Source organism: Petaurus breviceps, unplaced genomic scaffold (genome assembly GCF_028583685.1).
Source record: "Petaurus breviceps papuanus isolate PSGF00001 unplaced genomic scaffold, PetGlider_PUasm1.0 446, whole genome shotgun sequence".
In the NCBI taxonomy this organism is placed as follows: domain Eukaryota; kingdom Metazoa; phylum Chordata; class Mammalia; order Diprotodontia; family Petauridae; genus Petaurus; species Petaurus breviceps.
In genome coordinates, this window is record NW_027186338.1 from 1,212,714 (window position 1) to 1,229,566 (window position 16,853).

Sequence of the window (16,853 nt, forward strand, 5' to 3'; positions counted from 1 at the left end):
AATTCCATAAAAAGTATAATTGCCGAAATGGAAAATGTGCTACAAAAACTCACTGAAGAAAATAATTCCTTAAAACTAGAATTGAGCAAATGGAAGCTAATGATTTCATGGAAACCAAGAAGCCTTAAAACAGAACCAAAAGAATGAAGAAATAGAAGATAATGTGAAACATCTTACTGGGAATGCAATTCACCTGGAAAATAGATCCAGGAGAGATAATTTTGAAATCATTTAACTATTTAGAAACCATGATCAAAAAAAGCCTAGACATTATCTTTCAAGAAGCAATTCAGGAAAATTTTTCTTATGTTCTAGAAACAGAGTGATTAAAAGAAATGGAAAGAACCACCAATCACCTCCTGAAAGAGAGCCCAAATGGAAAACCGCCAGGAATATTACCAAATTTCAGATCTCCCAAGTTAGGGAGAAAATACTGCAAGCAACCAGAAAAAAACAAACAAACAACAGTTCTGTATCATGGAGTCACAGTCATGATAAAATAAAATTTAGCAGCTTCTTCATGAAAGGATGATATGGATAGGAATATGATATTTCAGAGGGCAAAGGAGCTTGGATTACAACCAAGAATCACCTATCCATATTATACCAAGTATAATCTTTCATGGTAACAAGTGGATACTCAGTGAAATAAAGGAATTAAGGTGTGAGAAAGGAAGGTACTAGGATCAAGTGATAGGGAGAGGTAGAATGGGGTAAGTTTTCTCACCTAAAAGAGAGGAGAAAAGCTTTTACAGTTGAGGGGTAGAAGGGGAATTGTGGAGAAGTGTGTGAACCTTACTGTCATCAGAAGTGGCTCAAAGAGGACACAACTTACAAAATTGGGTATGGAAATCTGTTTTACCCGACAGAAAATCAGGGAGGCAACAGGATAAGAGAAGGGGTGGGGGCAATAGAAGGGAGGACAGTTTGGGTAAGAGCGGTAGTCAGAAGCAAAACAGTTTTGAAGAGGGACAGGGTTACAGAGAGAGAGAGAGCAGAACATGCCAGACAAGGGAACAGAATGGAGAGAAAACATTTAGCAGGAGTAACTGAATTTCTCTGATAAACGCCTCATTTCTCAAGCATATCAAGAACTGAGTCAAATCTTTAAAGTAAGTGCCATTCTCTAAATGATAAGTGGTCAGAAGCTATGAACATTTTCTAAATAAAGTTATCAAAGCTATCTATAGTCATATGAAAAACCATTCTAACTCATTGTTGATTGGAGAAATGCAAGTTGAAATAATTCAAAGGTACTGCCTCATACCAAGTAGATTGGCTAATAGGATAGAAAAGGAAAAGTACATATGTTGGAGGGGATGTGGGAAAAGTGGCATGTCAGAGCACGGCTGGTGGAGGTTTGAACTGATTCAGCCATTCTGCAGAGCAATTTGGAACTATGTCCAAAGAGCTATAAAACCATTGCATACCCATTGACCTAAGAATACCACTACTAGGTCTGTATTGCAAAAGAGATAAAAAAAAAAAAAAAAGGGGGAAAGGACTTATATGTAAAAAATTTTTACAGTAACTTTTCTGGTGTCAAAGAGTTGGAAATTGAGGAGATGCCCATCAATTGGGGAATGATTAAAGAAACTGCGGTATGTGGAATGTGATTATGATAGAATACTGTCGTCCTATAAGAAATGCTCTCAGAAAAACTTGGAAAGACTTACTTGAGCTGATGGAAAGTGAAATGTACTATGTACAAAGTAATAGCAATATTGTACGATGATCAACCTAGCTATCCTTAGCAATACTAGGATCCAAGACAACTCTGAGGGAGTCATGTTGAAAAATGCTATCCATACGCAGAAAGAGAATTGATGGTGTCTGAATACAGACTGAAACCTACTTTTTTTTTTACTTTATTTTTCTTTTGTTTTTTTTTGTTTCTTCTAACTTTTCTTTCACAACATTACATGTTAATGGAAATGTTTTGCATGACTGCACGTGTATAACCAATATTGAATCATTGAGTTCTAAATGAGGGGTGAATGGGGAGAGAGAATTTGGAACTCAGAATTTCAAAATTAAATGTTAAAAATTGTTTTTACATGTTACTGGGGAAAAATAACATAATAAATTTTAAAAATTACTCAAACTTATCTCTTTTATACTTCACACTGCTCTATTTCTTGTTTATTCATATAAAGTTATTCCCCTGTCCACAATTCTGGTAAGGAATATGTTCTACATTCTTTAATTTTATTGTAATCTCTCTCTTTATATCTGGATCATGTATCCATATTGAGGTTATCTTGGTATATGGTGTGACATTGATCTGTGATCAATTTCTGCCATTCTGCTTTCCTGTTTTCCCAGTAGTTTTTACCAAATAATGAATTTGTATAAAAAGGTTTCACTTTCTTAGGTTTGTTTTGGCAAGTATACTCCCAGGTATTTATTTATACTTTCTAGAGTTGTTTTAAATGGAGTATCTTTTACTGTCTTCTAGGAGGGTTTGGTTTTCTGACATAGAGGAATGCTGATGGATTATACGTATTTACTTTATAACCTGCTACTTTGTTAATTGTCTCACCTAAAGTGAGTCTTTGGGATTTTTCAAGTATATCATCATATTGTCTGCAAAAAGAGATAATGTCTGCAAAAAGAGATAGTTTTATTACCTCATTCGCTATTCTGATTCTTTCAGTTTCTTTTTCTTTTATTGCTATTGCTTGGATTTCCAGTACAATACTTAATAATATTGGTGACAGTGGGCATCCTTGTTTCACACCTGATCTTACTGGGAAGACTTCTAGTTTATCTCCATTACAAATAATGCTTGTTGTTGGTTTTAGATAAACACTTTTTGTCAGTTTGAGGAAATATCCATTTATACCCATACTTTCAAATATTTTTTAATGGAAACGAGTGTTGTATTTTATGAAAAGCTTTTTCTGCATCTATTGATATGATCATATAATTCAAAACAATTTTTGTTATTCATATAATCAATTATTTTAATTATGTTAAATCATGTCTGCCTTCCAGTCCTATCTGATCATAGTGTATAATTCTTGTAAGCTTTTAGCTAGTATTTTAATTAGGATTTTTGCATCTCTATTCATTAATGAAATTGGTCTTTAATTTTCTTTCTCAGATTTTACTCTTCCTTGTTCTGGGGTCAGCATCCTGTTTCAGAAAAGGAGTTTCGTAGGATTCCTTTTTTTTTTGTTGTTGAATATTATTCCAAATATTTTATTTAATACTGAGATTAGTTCACATTTAAATGTTAGATAGAATTCACTAGTTAATCCATCTGGTCCCTGGCCTTTTTTCTTAGGAAAAATAGCTTATAGCTTATTCAGTTTCTTTTTCTTAAAGAGGTCTATTTAGATGTTCTATTTCTTCTTCTAGTAATCTAGACAATTTTTATTTTGGTAAATATCATTCCAATTCACTTACATTGTTAAATGTATTGGCATATGACTGGGCAAAATAATTCCTTAAAATTGCTCTGATTTCATCTTTGTTAGTGGCATACTCACCCTTTTCATTTTTGACACTAGTGATTTGATTTTCTTCTCACTTTTTATGATCAAATTAACTTATTGCTTATTTTATTTGTTTTCTCATAAAACCAACTCTTCATTTTATTTGTTAATTCAATGATTTTTTTACACAACACTACTAGTTTCACCTTTAATTTTTTGGATATTGATAACTCAATTCATTAATCTTCTTTTCCTTTATTTTATTGATGTAAGCATTTAGAGAGATACATTTTCCTCTGATCACTACTTTTGCTGTATCCCATAGGTTCTGATTTGTTGTTTCATTTTTGTCATTTTCTTTAATCTAATTGTTATATCTATGATTTGTTCTTTATTTTTTTTTTAATTTTTTGGTCTTTATTAACTTTTTTGTTTACTTTTAGTTTACAAGATTCAGTTACACAATTCTTTGAGTTTCAGATTTTCTCTCCCTCCTTCCCCTCCCCTCCATGGCAGCATACAATCAAGTATAGGATCTGCAAATTGTTTCACATTAGACATTAGTCATGTTATAAAGAAGGACGGTATCAGATGGAATGAACAATGAGAAAGAGGAAACAAAACCAAGCAAGAAAAAGAAAAAGAGCAGTTAGTTTGCTTCACTCTGGATTCAAACTCAGTTGTTTCTCTGGGTGTAGACATCTCTCTCCATCATGAGTCTTTTGGTATTGACTTATAACCCTGCATTGCTGAGAAGAGTCCAGTCTATCAAAGTTGGTCATCACAAATACGTTGTGTCTGTAATTGTGTACAAATTTCTCCTGGTTCTACTCTTCTCACTCAGCATTAGTTTTATTTATTTAGTTTGAGTTTTTCCACATTCACTTTTATAAGATTTTGATTTTTGAATATTCACCCCCTTTCCCCTTTCCTCTCCCCAAGATGGTGTACAGTCTGATATATGCTAAACACGTACAGTCATATTAAATATTTTTTTCCACGTTAGTTATGTTGTAAAGAACTATAAACTAAGGGAATAAACTCAAGAAAGAAAAAAAAATAGTACACTTTGATCAGAATCCAGACTCCATATTTCTTTCTCTGCATGTGAACAGCATTTTCCATCATGAGTCTTTTGGAATCATTTAACTTTTGCTTTAAAATTTTGTATGCTATGCCATTTGGTACATATATCTTTCCCATTTTTACAACTTTATTGTCTGTGGTACATTTTTGGCAAGATGTCATTTCCTTGATTATTGATATTATATTAAGGCATCTTTTGATTAGATCTGTTTTTGTTTTTGCATTGTCTTAGATCTCGATTGCTACCCTTTCTTTTTTTATTTCAGCTAAAGCATAATAACTTCTGCTTTAGCCCCTTCTTTTGTATATATAACAAAACTATCATGTAAATGACTACCGTTAGATACAAGTGTGTGTATATGTATTTAAAATCATTCTATTCATACTTATGTCTATCAATTCTTTCTGGAAGTGTAATTCTTAAGTGCCTGCTATATGCCAGACTGTACTGGGATACAAGTGAATAAATGAAATAATCCCTTGTGGTAAGTGAAAGATGAAATGACACAATCTAGGTCCTAAGAGAAGGGTCTCTAAACAGCAGGTGGGGGTGGTCTCATTTCCCAGCTACACAGGGCTAGGTTCAAACAGTACAGTAAGATTTTCTCTCAAGTCCCACAACTGAATATGTTTTTCTCACAAGACAGAGGTTGGACTAGACCTATAATTAAACAGAAAAAGAACAGAAGTACCTCCTAAATTGCATTGCCAAATGGAGTCAGTGTGTTTGACCCAATCACTTCAATTCCCTGTACCACTTGGTGTCCTGATGCCCTCCATTTCCTCACCTTACAGTAAGCAGTTTATATTTAGACTTCATAACAGAGGTATAATTGGATAAGCAAAAATGTTTGTGGTATTTCAGGAATCGGTGACATTCAAGGATGTGACTGTGGAATTCACCCGGGAGGAGTGGGTACAATTGAATCCATCTCAGAAAAAGTTGTACTGGGATGTCATGCTAGAGAACTACAGGAACTTGGTGTCTGTGGGTAAGAACAGCTCCACCCTTTGGAGTCTTAATATATACTGTGACAACTTTCAAGAATTAAAATTATTCTTTGGCATACAAAAGGAAAATATTTCTAATCCTTTTGTAGCCAAGAGATAGATTACTAAGGTCTTTCTTATTATGCCTGTAAATTGATTTCTTGTTTTGTTGTTATCCTTGAGAATATATCCTCACCTCTTGCTTCAAATCCAAGATTTTCTTTCTCTATATAGTTTTCTTTATATAAAATATTCCCACAGTCTTAAGCAGGGAGTGCTTAGAACTGAACTAATTTTTAAGTCCTGTTCAGTGGTCCATCCTACCATAATATAGAATGCCCTTCAGTGATACCTTGTATTATCCTTGAAGTCTTACTAGTTTGCCTACTTGAAGGGTTGAACTGGATTTGAATTCTTTTATTAAGTTTTATAGATGCTTTTTAAAAAAAATTGTAATTTATCTTTTCCCAGCATCTAAGAAAAATAAAAAAGAAACAATCCTACTTCTCTTTCAACCCAGTCAATTAAGCTCTCTTGGTTGGGGAAAAAAAAATCTCAGACAAAATGATCTAACCCTTAGTGGTATAAGATACATTTGGGGCCCTTAGTCCCCCACGTTATACTAAGAGTTAGAAGGAGTATTTCATCTATCTGTGCTTTTGTATTTTTCTTTTGTCTTTATTAATTTGTTTGTTAACTTTTAGTTTACAAGATTCAGTTCCACAATCCCTTGAGTTGCAAATTTTCTCCTCCTCCTGTCTCCCCGCCATGGCATATAATCAAGTATAGGATTTGCAAATACTTTTGCATTAGACATTAGTCAGCTTGTAAAGAAGGATTGTAACAGATGGAATGAACAATGGGAAAGAGGAAACAAAGCCAAATAAGAAAAAGAAAGAGAAAAAGTAGTTTGCTTCAATCTGCATTCAGACTCTGTTCTTTCTAGTTCCTTCTCTGAATGTAGACATCTCTCTTCATCATGAGTCTTCTGGAGTTGTCTTATAACCTTGCATTGCTGAGAAGAGCCCAGTCTATCAAAGTTGGTCGTCACACATATGTTGTGTCTGTAATTGTGTGCAAATTTCTCCTGGTTCTGCTCTTCTCATTCAACATCAGTTTGTGTAAGACTCTCCAGATAAATATGAAGTCTGTCTGCTCCTCATTTCATATAGCACAATAGTATTTCATTACATTCATATACTACAATTTGTTTAGCCATTCCCCAATTGATGGACATCCCCTTAATTTCCAATTCTTTGCCACCACAAAAAGAGCTGTTATAAATATTTTTGTACATACGGGTCTTCCTCCCGCTTCTATGATCTCTTTGGGATACAATCCTAGAAGTGGTATTGCTGGGTCAATCAATTATTTATAGCCCTTTGGGCATAGTTCCAGATTGCTCTCCAGAATGGTTGAATCAGTTCACAATTCCACCAGCGATGCATTAGTGTTCAATTTTTCCACATCCTCTGCAGCATTTGTCATTTTCCTGTTTTGTCATCTGAGCCAATCTGGCTGGTGAGATGTGGTACTTCAGAGTTGTTTTGATTTGCATATCTCTAATCACTAGTGATTTAGAGCATTTTTTTTATATGCTTATAGATATCTTTAATTTCATCCTCTGAAAACTGCCTGTTCATATCCTTTGACCATTTATCAGCTGGGGAATGACTTGTATTCTTATAGATTTTATCAGTACTCTGTGTATTTTAGAAATGAGGCCTTTATCAGTGTAGCAGCAAGTACCCCAGCGTCCCCTGGGTGGCTGCCAACACAGGTTCTTAAATCTGCTTTGCTAAAGGAAAGCAACTCAAAATTGGTTAACAAGCTTACTTTATTTTGTTTTTGTTTTTTTAAAGCAGTTGGGGTAAAGTAACTTGCTCAAGGTTACATGGCCAGTTATTTCTGGGTGTGGTACTAAGTATCAGAGCCTGGATTTGATCCCAGGTCATCCCAGATTTGGGGCTGGTGCTCTTACTCACTGAGCCACCTGGCCCACCCTAACAAGCTTATGTTAATCAGTCAAATATATATCATTTACCTAGTTCAGGGAAAAAAGGTCAGCACCCCGAACTTCATAGTATACAGACAGAATTCTCAAGACAGAGAAACAGATCAAGTAGACAGGTTTCCAAACTGTGCAACCATTACATCCATACCAAATCAACATCTGGGTTTTTCAAAGCTGGGGGTCTCTCAACAACGGCTTCCCAGAGTCTCATCTGATCAAATCAAAGAACACTTCTCAAAGTGAGCCCCCTCCTTTTGCGTTTTCAATGAACAGGATTTACAGTTTCCAAACCAGATGTGATCTACCAGTTGGAAAGAAAGGAAGCATCTTGGATGCCAGAGGCAGATGTTCCCAGAAGCAGCTGTCCAGGTGACTACATAAAAACCAACCAGATGCATCATTGCAAAATAGTGATCTGTTGGTCATTTGAGGTTAAAGCTCTTGTAAAATGTTGAGTAAAGTGGCCTGTCAAATCTTTTCAGGCCTATTGAAAGGAGCTGAGACTTCAAAACTTTTATTACCTCAGGAAGTTCATTTTTTAATTGTATCTTTACTGAAATGTGCCTCAACACTTAAAGAAAGTTGTTGCCTCAGTTATTAGGCAGTTTTTTCTCTTCTGTTCATTTAAGATTATCCTAGTTCTCCTGCCCCACCTGCATGAATTTATTCTCCCTTTTCAAATAAGCACATTACTGAAGATATTAATGTGTACTTTTTCCTTCTGAGTTCTCTTCTGTTTTGTTTTTATGACTATATTGCTTTGCTGCTACTTTTAAAGATATTTCATTCTACATTATTTACTTTTCCCCCAGTCTGTCATGTTTTATATCATCCTGTTTTTCTTTAAGCTTTGAAATTATGTTTATAAATGCACATTAATATGTTCATGTGACAGGATTTGTTTGACCTGTAGATTTTCATTATTTTGCTCTTACTCAAAAAGCTGATATGTAAATTTTACTCAGACTGATTTGTTTGCTTTCAGTATTGAGGGTTCAGATTTAGTCCAGGACAGTAGGGTCAAAGGACATGAACAGTTTTGTGGCTCCAGCTGAAATTGCTATGTTACTTTTCAGAAAAATAGCAGCAGCACCTTAATAAGTAACTATTTTAACATTATTACAAAAAATTATCATTTTAAAGTATCTTTGCAAGCCTGAAGTAATTTTATTTGTACCTCCAAATTGGTTTAGTTTTTTCGACTTTGATTAGCAGCATTTGAGTAATGTTTCCGGTAATTCTTAATAATTTAATAATTTCTTTTGTATGTCTTACTCTCACAAATTTTAATGAATTTCTTACAGAGTACACATGTTGGATGTTTAGAAGAAATTTGTAGCAAGTATTATCACATTTCCTCCATCATACTTCATTACTCCGTTTACTTCAAGTCTCTATTTCTCTTCCTTACTCTAAACCCAGTTCTCTATTTTTTTTTTGCTGTTCAGTCTTTTCCCTTCTTATTTTCACCATAGAGGGTAAAGATACTTTTGCAAGTATGCAGAGTCATCTTTTTTTTTCTTAATAGTCTTAAGATATTCAAATATCAATTAAAGTAGAATAAGGTTTCATTCATCCCTCCAGGGAATTTAATCCTTTGTCAATTCAATCACATGTTACCTTTAACTCATCATACTTTCACATAAGACAAATTCGTCCTTAGTAAAAGACTAGTGAGTGTATACTTCTCAAGTGAGAAGGCAAGAGAATAGCTCTGCAACCATTGAATAACTAAGAACTTTGGGAAAGGATCAAAAAGGCAGGTTTGCTCAGCTCTTTATTCTTCCTTTCAGAGACCAGAGAATTTACTGGAGATAAACCTCTTGATTTTAATGGATATGGGAAAGTCTTCAAGAGCAAAAATCATTTTTCTGTCTGTCAGAGAATTCATACTGGAGAGAAATCTTATAAATGTAGTGTATGTGGGAAAGTGTTCACATGGAAGAGAAATCTTACTCGACATCAGAGAATTCATACTGGAGATCATCCTAATAAATGTAGTAAATGTGGGCAGGCCTTCAGGATTAAGTTACAACTTACACTGCATCAGAGAATTCATACTGGAGGGGAAGCTTATGAATGCAGTGAATGTGGAAAGGCTTTCTGGAAGAAGTCACAATTTACTGAGCATCAGAGAATTCACACTGAAGAGATGATTTATGAATGTAAGCAATGTGGGAAGGGTTTCCTCCACACCTCATATCTTAAACAACATCAAAAAATTCATTCTGGAGAAAAACCTTATGAATGTAGTGAATGTGGGAAGGCCTTCAGGGTCAAGTCAGAGCTTACTGCGCACCACAGAATTCATACTGGAGAGAAACCTTATGAATGTAGTGAATGTGGGAAGGCCTTCAGGCGCAAGTCAGACCTTACTGCGCACCACAAATTTCATACTGGAGAGATGCTTTATGGATGTAAGGAGTGTGGGAAGGCATTTCCCTACAACTCATATCTTAAACAACATCAAAAAATTCATACTGGAGAGAAACCTTATGAATGTAATGAATGTGGCAAGGCTTTTAGGAGGAAGAAACAAGTTGCAGTACATGAGAGAATTCATACTGGAAAGAAGCCTTATGAATGTAGTGAATGTGGGAAGGCCTTCTGTACTAAGGAAACTTATACTGTGCATCAGAGAATTCATACTGGAGAGAAACCTTATAAATGTAATGAATGTGGAAAGGCCTTCAGGAGTAAGTCAGACCTTTCTGTGCATCACAAAATTCATACAGAGGAGAAACCTTATGAATGTAATGAATGCGGGAAGGCTTTTAGGTATAAGGGAAATTATACTGTGCATCAGAGAATTCATACTGGAGAGAAACCTTATGTATGTAATGAATGTGGAAAGGCATTCAGGAGTAAGGGTCAGGTTATAGCACATAAGAGAGTTCATACAGGAGAGAAATCTTACAAATGTAGTGAATGTGGGAAAGCCTTCAGGAGTAAGGATCGTCTTATAGTACATCAGAGAATTCATACTGGTGAGAGACCTTATGAATGTAGTGAATGTGCAAAGGCCTTTAGGAGTAAGGAACAACTTAAAATGCATCAGAGAGTTCATACTGCAGAAAACAAACCTTATAAATGTAGCGAATGTGGTAAGGCCTTCAGGGGTAAGAATCAACTTATAGTACATCAGAGAAGTCATACTGGAGAGAAACCTTATGAATGTAGTGAGTGTGGAAAGGCCTTCAGGATTAAGAAACAACTTCTAATGCATCAGAGAATTCATACTGGAGAGAAACCTTACAAATGTAGTGAATGTGGTAAGGCCTGCACGAATCAGAAAGTACTTAGAGTGCATCAGAGAATTCATACTGGAGAGAAACCTTATGAATTTAGTGAATGTTGAAAGGCCTTCAGGACTAAGACATATTTTAAAGTGCGTCAGAGAATTCATACTGGAGAGAAACCTTATGAATGTGCTGAATGTGGAAAGGCCTTTATGAATCACAGAAATCATACTTTGCATCAGAGAATTCATACTGGAAAGAAACCTTATGAATGCAGTGAATGTGGAAAGGCCTTCAGGATTAAGGGTCAACTTAATGTGCATCAGAGTATTCAGAATGGAGAGAAACCTTATGAAATATAGTAAATGTGGAAAGGCCTTCAAGAATAAGTGAAATCATGCTGCACATCTGTAAAACCAAGTGCAAGCAGCTTTCCAGAGGACTGCTCTTGTGAACAGCTTCAAGGTTCTCATTACATAGTATAGTGAACTCTCTATTCAATAACAAATCAGAGCAAAACATTCACAGAAAACAAAGTACATTCATTCAGTGTTCACATCTTAACAATTTAACACTAAATTGGCCTCCTGTTAGTCAAAATCACGTTCTCCAGCCTGGACCTCTCCCCAGCATCCACACGGATTGCTCCAAGAAATTCTTCCACCACAAGTCCAAGTTTTGCTACCACAAGTTCAAGTTCTTCTTAGTTCTTAGTTCTGCCCTCAGTCCAGCAGTGGTAGCCCAGCCTCCAGATGCTTGCTGAGAGAAATACTCTCTCACTCTCCCTCCCTTTTTCCCCCTCCCTGTCTCCCCACTGCAGCAGCTGCTCTGCCTCCAAGATGCTTGTCCCAAGAAGTTCTGACTCTGCCAGCTGGAGTTTTTCCTTTTATATGGTATTAGCTCCTTTCTGTTCAGCCCATTCCTCTTACATAAGCAACAGGAGTTCATACCTTCTGTTTCTTAACAGAAGCTTGATATAATTAGCTTGACACTAACTGCCAAGTACCTGTTAGCTTGTCAATACAAAGGTATCTTCAAATTTGGTTACTATTACAGCATCAGAAAATTCAAACTGGAGAGAAACGTTATAAATGTAGTGAATGTGGAAAGGCCTTTTTAGTGGATTTCAGAGAATTCATAGTGGAGACAAACTTCATGAATGTAATGCATGTGGGAAGGTCTTTAGGAGTAAGTCACAGCTTCCTGTGCATCACAAAATTCATATGGAAGAGAAACCTTAGGAATGTAGTGAAATGTGGAAAAGCCTTCAGGGCTAAAGATCATCCTATAGTGCATCTGAGAATTCATACTGGAGGGAAACTTTATGAATGTAGTGAATGTGGGAAGGCCTTCATGAGAAAGGTGCATCTTCACATGCATCAGCAAATTCACATTGGAAACATTCTTTTTAATGTAAGGAGGATGGGAAGGCTTTCCCATACAACTCAGAACTTATTCTACATGAAATAATACTGGAGAGAAACCTTATCAAGCTACTGTATGTGGGAAGGCCTTTGGGAGGAAGATGCATCTTACAAGGTGTCAGAGAACTCATAGTGGAGAAAAACTATATGAATTGGCATTCTTAAGCACAGTAGAAGGAGGTGAGAAACAAGTTGTGTCTGTAAAGGTCAGAACGTGTCCAGTAACCATGGGTCACTGTATATCCTGAGTGGGGAGTCATGTCTCCTTCCCTCCCTCAGTCTTTTTTCCATGCCTTGCTAAATAGTAGAGGATGAAGAAACTGTACAGAGTATCAGCAAGAGGAGGTTGGAACGTGTATGAGGCCTTGTTCCCATAGGCAGATGGTCAGAGGATGTGGCACAAATTATTTATCATAAGGGGAAACTGCTAAGCTGACATGGTAAGGGAACTAGAGATAGTAGAAATGTTTGTGTGATATAGTTCCTTTGACATAGACCTGTATTGATGTATCAGTCCAAATGTTCATATGGACTATTTGTGCCCAACCTGTTGTAGAGCCTTTTGAGCTCATATTGGTCTGATCAGCCACTGTTGGGCACACTGTAATTTGATTTTGACATAGTGGTGTCATTTTGGTCCTCTGAGCACAAAGGACAACCATGTCCACACTCATACAATCCCTAGGTTAAGAGGCTCCTATATTGTATTTGGTAATAAGTCTATGCTTAAGTTTCCACCAACCCTGTTTCAAAGTTTTCCCTTCAGTTTTTGTCAAATAGTGAATTCTTATCCCAGAAGCTGGAGTATTTGGTTTTATCAAGCAGTTGATTACTATAGTCAGTGACTGCTGTGCTTTGTTTACCTCATCTATTCCACTGATTGTATTTGCCAAGCAAGACAAACCCAGGAACTATATGAATAAAATTGCAAGACACTTTTCCCACAAATGAAGTCAGATCTAAACAATTGGAAAAACATCCAATCTTTATTGGTAGGTTGACTGAATATAATAAAAAGGAGAATTCTACCTAAATTAATTTATTTTTTCATGACATCAAACTACCAAAAACTCATTTATAAAGCTAGAAATATCAATTCATCTGGAAGAACAAATAGTTAAGAATTTCAAAGAATTTACTGAAAAATTTGCAAAGGAAGGTGGCCTAACCTTACCAGATTTATAAATATATTATACAGTGGCAATTATCAAAATTCTTTGGTATTGGCTAAGAAATAGAATGGTGAATCAGTCAAAATAAGGTTGAAATGGGTACATGATTTCAGACATAAAGGGTGATACCCTAAGCAAATCAGGAGAGCAAGGTATAGTTTACCTGTCAGATCTATGGTGAAGGGAAGAATTTATGACCAAACAAAAGGTAGAGAACATTATGAAATGCAAAATTTTGATTGCATTAATTTTTAAAAGTTTTTGTATAAACAAAGACATGCAAGCAAGATTAGAAGGAAAGCATAAAACTGAAAAACAAATTTTACTGCCAGTGGTTCTGATAATGGCCTGATTTCCAAGAGATATAGAGAACTGAGTAAAATTTATAAGAATGCAATTCATTCTCTAAATGAGAAATGGTTAAAGAATATGAATAAGTTTTCAGATGAAAAAATTAAAGATATCTATAGTCAAATAAAGAATTCCAAATATTGATTACAGAAATGCATATTGAAACAACTCTGAGGTACCATCTCACAACTATCATATTGGCTGATAATGGCAGAAAAGGAAAATGATAAATGTTGGAGAAGATGTGGCAAAATTGTAACACCAACGCATTATTGGTGGAGTAGTAAACTGACCTAATCATTCTGGAGAGTAATTTGCAATTATGCCCAAAGGGCTATAAAACTGCACAACTTTTGTTCCAGCAATACCAATACTAGGTATGTATCCCAAAGAGATCATTAAAAAATGGGAAAAGGTCCCACATGTAAAAAAGTATTTATAGCAGTTCTTTTTGTGATGGCGAAGAATTGGAAATTGAAGGGATGTCTGTCAGTTGGGGAATGGCTGAACAAGTTGTCGTATATGAATATAATAGAATCCTATTTTGCTATAAGAAATGATGAGCAGGTGGATTTGAGAAAACCATGGAAAGACTTAGGTGAACTGATGCTGAATGAAGTGAGCAGAACCAGGAGTATATTGTATACAGCAATAGCAACGTTGTGTGGTGATCAACTTTTATAGATTTAGTTCTTCTCAGCAATATAGTGACCTAAAACAATTCCCAAAGACTCATGATGGAAAATGCTATCCACATCTGGAGAAAGAACTATGAAGTCTGAAAGCAGATAGAAACATAGTATTGTCACTTACTGTTTTTGTTATTTTTTCCCTTGTGGATTTTCCCTTTCGTTTTGATTCTTCTTATACTATATGACTAATATAGACATATGTTTAATGTAATAGTATGTATATGACCAAATCAAATTGCCTACTGTCTTAGGGAGGAGGTTGGGAAGGAGGGATAAAACATCTTGGAACTCAGTCTTATAAAAAGTGAATGTTGAAAACTGATCTTTACATGTAATTGGAAAATATAAAATACTGTTAATTGAAAAATATAAGATCCTGTTCTTATTCTGGAGAATCTTAAAACAATTCCATCTCAGAGTTCAATTTAGCCAGATGGTGTCTTAGCTTTTTGGAAGTAGGTGGATTGGAAATTTCATTACATGGGCGGCTAGGTGGTGCAGTGATTAAAGTGCGGGTCCTGGAGTCAGGAGGACCTGAGTTCAAAATCTGGCCTCAGACACTTAGCATGTGCGCGCACACACACACACACACACACAACTAGCCTTGTGATCTTGGGCGAGTCACTCAACCCCAATTGCCCTCCAAAAAGCATAAAAAAAAAAAAAGAAATTTCATGACAGTGAGTCATGGGTTGGAGTGATTAGTAGATCTAGTGACCTCTGTATACTTATCCCAACTTCCTGATCTTAACCTTTGCAGAGATTTCAGTTTGTCTTGAAAGATTCATAGATTTAGCTCAGAGCTTTATCTTTTCCACTTTTTTTTTTCCTTTTTGGATGGCAATTGGGGTTAAGCGACTAGCCCAAAGTCACATGGCTAGTAAATTGTCTGAGGCTGGATTTGAACTCAGGTCCTCCTGGCTCCAGGCCTTGTGCACTATTCACTGCAGAACCTTGAGCAAGTTCCCATACCTAATGTGAGCTCTTCCTGTGTAAAGCAAAAGATCTTTATTAGATGATTCCTAAAGATCTTTTATTGGAAGCAAAGACACTGAAGAAGCCCAGGAGAGTTGAGTTAAACTCCCCCACTTTCATAATAATAACAAGGACTATTGTTAGCAAAGGAGGTATTGCAGAGCAGACCTGGAGTACTTTAAGTTAAGGTTCCTCCCAGGTGACTTAGTTTGGGACCCATTTAGGGACTCTTTGGACATCTAGAATTAAAAAAAAAAAACCTCATTGGCAGAGTGTGAACTAACTCTGCCATTGTGGTTTCTTATGCCCACTTTAAAATGACACACTAAACCATGGAAGTTATACAGGAAATATACAGAAAATCACCATAACAATATGGGAAGCAAGTGCATACCAAGAGCCAATATGTTCTGAAATGGAGAAACTTTCTTCAGTTTGCCAATAGTTGTTTTTACTACTCCTTCTGGGTCAATCCCAGAAACCTTACTATGTTTGATATCTTTGATAATCTGATGGAAAACCTTTATATCCATGGTGATATTGGAATCATGTCATGCTCCACATTAAGTGAGGTCTTATCCTGTCCCAGGTAATATTGGTCTGGGAGGAGTTATATATGCTGAGGGTGACACAAGTATATGTATATCTGTGATCACAACATAGAGATAACCAAGTCTTAAGCATCTCTATTTCATCTCCTATATATAATATAGACTGTTCTAATAAATGAATTTTTGTCTGGGTGTCTTGATTGATTTTTTCCTGTGCCTAAGATAATTTTTATGCTGATTCAGCATACTGGGCAGTATGAGTTGTGGACTGTAAAGACACAGCCAAAAGTGTGTCAGTTGAAACTTCAAGTAACTAAAGATATGATTCCTAATAGTAGCTCTGTGAAATACCTTTTATGTTTTAAAGCCTCACTGATCAAACTCAAGCTAAGCTATGCTCTTCTCCCCCTTTTTCGACAAGAAGCTTAAGAGTGTGAACCTTGGCTCCCAAAGCTGATAAAAACCTGAGCATGTGAATATCCAGAGGTGCAGCAAGGCACAGTATTATCAGCAAGAATGCAAATGGAACAAAGTGAAGTAACAGGGAACTAAGATCATGAAATGGATTGATCTCATTTATCCAGTAAAATATCTGATTGGCTACATTTTTCAGGATTACTTCCTGAAATATGACTTTGTGCAGTGTGTTCAGACAGAGGGCAAGTGATTTATGTCCCAAGTGAGGTTATGACTATGCAAAGCACCATTAAACCTATTCCTAATCTGATCCCAAGTAACATTAAAGGTGTCATTATTCCAAACATATGGAGTTACACAAACATAAGTATGTCTATAATAACATTTCAATTGGAAGTGAAATTCTAATTCTTGAACATAAACTTTCTAACCATAATAGAGATTGGTATACTAAATTTAGTTCACCTTTAAGTTCTCTATTTTTCCTTGTTCTTTAATTGCC

The 16,853-nt window shown here is 35.8% G+C and overlaps 1 protein-coding gene and 1 pseudogene across 1 annotated transcript in view; one reads left to right on the forward strand and one right to left on the reverse strand.

The window, feature by feature from the left end:
- Positions 1–16,853, reverse strand: part of LOC138171502 (zinc finger protein 850-like) — a 92,698-nt gene that overhangs the window by 16,609 nt on the left and 59,236 nt on the right. The window lies entirely within an intron of this gene.
- On the forward strand, positions 5,374–14,931 carry LOC138171465 (zinc finger protein 420-like; annotated as a pseudogene).